We start from the raw sequence: 3,733 nt of genomic DNA, 5'->3' as shown, positions 1-3,733 counted from the left end.
TTTTCTGAGTTTACCAAATTTTTGTGCCCCCTCAGACAACCCTAGTCTGTTTGCGCAAAACTCGGCAACATATTCTTCATGCTGAGGATACACAGTTCAGTCCATGTGATTCCACAGCTTTAACTAGGCTCAAGTGACATTCAGCGATAACATTTTTCATCCAATTAAAACTGACTTGGCTTGGTATTCCCGAGTGGCTCATCTAGTAAAAGCACAGCCACGTGGTGTGCAGGGTGAGTCGTACAGTGCAGGTTTGCATCCTGGCTGTGCATTAGTAGTTTATAGCCGGTCTTCGCTGGGGATTCCGAAGGCAGCATTACATTGGCTCTGGTGCTGCCGTAGGTTAGGGAGGCAAAACAGGCAGGATCTGTTTCTCCTCATTGCTCTACAGCGAACCCTGCTGGCCAGGCACCCAGTGAGCTCAGAGCAGACACCTGCATGGCTGGCCTTTGACCTCCAGATCCCAGTAGCTCACTGACATCTGCTTTCGAGTTCCTGGGTGTTAAAGAGGAAGCTGGCTTGCTTGTGGGATCGCAGGATGCCCACTGAACCTTCAGATATCCTGAGCTGTGTGGGGAATTGCTGCGGTGAGGAGAAAAAAGAATTGGACACTCCGAGAAAATCAGGAGTAAAATAATTGGGCACACTAAAAATAAAGAAAGGAAAAAATGACTTGGCTTTAATTTGGATTCTATCTGTTCTTGCAAAATACCATTATGATCCCTTGTGTTTGAAAGGAAGAACTTGAAAACAGTAAAAGAGTGGTTGGTCCTGTTAAAGATCTGGTCCTTTATTTTCTGGAAGGACAGTTTGCTAAAGATCTTTTTGTCACTATCGAACAAGCTGAAAGGGTGTGAAAGACTTTTCTGTAAAACAAATCTTTCAGATAACCCAAGATCATTATCATTATTATTTTTGCTTACTGAGGCATTAAGTAATGTACTGTAATCTGTCTTTACCTCACGTTTCACCATAATGAGTCGGTTCCAGGAATTATCAAAATGTAAACATTTCTGATCCCAGGTAATATTGTCTTGTTTTCAGCGATGTGAAATTACTGCTTTCTGTTTCTGATCATCTTGTAAAGGAGGCCTCAGTCTCAATGTTTTTTTTTTTTCCTGGTTAAAGAATGAAAAAATAAATATAAAATGCATTACTAACTATGTTACTGTAAAATGCTTACAGTTTTTCAAACTTAATTGGTTGTTAATCACCCTAACTAACTTAAAAAATGCTATGTACTGTATTTTGGTTGCCTAATTGTTAGGTTTTATAGTATTTTACTTTACTTATTTAATATTGAAAATATGCTGTTTGTAAGTGTTTTAAAGAGGTTGTTGCCAAGACTGGTATGACATTAAAGGGCTGATGCAAGGATAGGGGCAAAGTGATTTGCGGCTGTAAAACACCCATATTGCATACAGAATCAGTGTTTTGCACACGCAAACCATGTTTAGTGGCTGTAAAGTGGGACTTTAGTGGCCATTAAAAATGCACCGTATGTAAAGTATGGCTTTCACCTGGCGTTCTGCACCCGCTATCAAATTAGCACTTTGTCATCATTAATCCTTTTAAATGTAAGTCGCTTTGGATAAAGGTGTCTGCTAAATAATTAAATAATAATAGTAACAAATTATATAAAATGATGTTCAAATGAAGAAAAGAACATGGAATTGGGCAGGGATTTGGAATACAAAGCGGGCACAAACATTATAATGGTGTAAGGATTTTGCCATTGCTAACACTCCAAAAACTTTGCACCTCCTCTTACAAGCTGCAAACCATTGTAGAAGTGAGTAATTAAGAGCTGTATAAAAACCACACACCTTCAGAGACCTGTTATTGGCCTCAGGATAGCTGCTGTGGTACACTTCCTGATGCAGCAACGCTTGGCTCTTGTTGAGGGCAGGCAGGAAAAACTTTGGAGGAGAAGGGCAAGACGGAGAAGACCTTGCATATTCAAACCCGGAGTCACTTTGTTTGGGATGCCGGAGGATGCAGTAGTAAGGCTTTATCGTCTCACTCTGCAGGTCATCCTAGACCCAATAGCTAAACTTCACCTTTCATCACCTGGTTGACTGTCTTCCTGGTAATACCGACAGCATTGACTTTCTCCACTATAGAGGACCATATGGCCTCTTTGGTAGCATAACTGATGTTGGCTGGAGCTTTTCAAAATAACTCAGTTTCATGCTGAGTGGCCTCAGCTGTAAGGACTCTCAGCTCCTCCTTAGAAAACCTTTCTTTTTATTCCATGTGTCAAGAGGACTTTGCAGCCCTTGCTCTGACATATTTTTTTTTGTTTGGTTTGATTTTCATGCTCCACACATCTCATACAGCTCCTACTGCTCTCTGTTCTCCTAACTCACCTCAACTCTGGGCAGACATGGAAGTGCAGACGCTGTTGCGACCCTTATTATCACGATTGCAGCTCATTATTTGTCTGTGTTGAGTTATTTGCATTGCTCTTAAGTTTACGTAGGCCGCCATTTAAAATGTTTACAACATCAAAAACATGAACCTTAAGATGAAACTATAATAACTAACAATGATACACTTTTTTATTAAAGCCAAAATAACAATTCTTCAAAGGGACTCGGTATAACTTTCTGTTGCTTTGCACTTTCTGTACTCTTTCGTGTTTCCTTCCTTCGTAAGACATTTTTGATCTAGATGTACTATGCCAAACACCAGAAACAAATTCAACCAGCTGGAATTGCTGTTACTAAAATGCAGCCACGCCTAATAAATAAAACAAAAATTGTCAATGGGTGCTGTGTTACTTGTTTACCGAAGCGTTTCTACTTCTAAAAAAAATGCAGATTGTGCTTCACTGATTAGAATTCAATTATATGACAAGTTGGAAACTGCAAAGTTCACGATCTCTCCATAGGCAGAATCACCAGAAATATGTATGCACAGTGGTTTAGAGATAATATATAAGTTAAAAAATAAATTCAAGATCATTATTTTACTTTTATTTCTGTCGTCCAGCGTACTCCTTATGAACCTTAGTCGTACCCCCAGTTGAAAAATCTACTGATGACATGCAAAGCATTTTTTAATAAAGTAACCCCAAACGTCTTCCTCCTATTATGAAACGTGAGATTAAAAAGCACACGTAGACCTTTAGATGTCAGGTGAGGTGATGGTCTGTTCGATATCATCAGTGAGTGGAAAACTATTTCAGTTCTACTCTGCAGATATTTATTGAGGACCACATGTTTTGCATTTTTTTGTTTTTTAAATATAACCTAGAACTGGGGATTTTTGTGAACAAACATAAAGCATCCATAGGGGCATAATCTAACGGTAATGTTATACAAGATCAAATGGATCTGTGAAAAAAGTGTCATTGATATGCCAAGAGGTTAAAACAATGTGAAATGGTTCATTTCCACAGAACGGAAATTGAGACTCATAGAATGTACCAGATTACCAACTGTTATGTTATGCCTTAATCATTGATATGGAACTTGCATTAACAACGAGAATCAAGGATACAGCTGTGTCAAACATTAACACATTATCTCAAAATGTAATGTTTTTACAACAAAAACCTAAACGATATCCTGAATAGAAAATTGACAGGGAGAATCAAAGAGTACAGTTGTGTACGAAGTATGAAGCCAGTATTTTGAAGCTTTATCAAGATTTTATCAACTGGAAACCAAGTCACATGACCTGATACTTAATTGAAAAGCGTTGCCAACTTATAAAAATGAAACACCAA

The sequence above is a fragment of the Acipenser ruthenus genome, chromosome 2, assembly GCF_902713425.1.
Source record: "Acipenser ruthenus chromosome 2, fAciRut3.2 maternal haplotype, whole genome shotgun sequence".
Classification (NCBI taxonomy): domain Eukaryota; kingdom Metazoa; phylum Chordata; class Actinopteri; order Acipenseriformes; family Acipenseridae; genus Acipenser; species Acipenser ruthenus.
The sequence above is the reverse complement of the archived record's forward strand: the minus strand, read 5'-3'. Positions refer to the sequence as shown.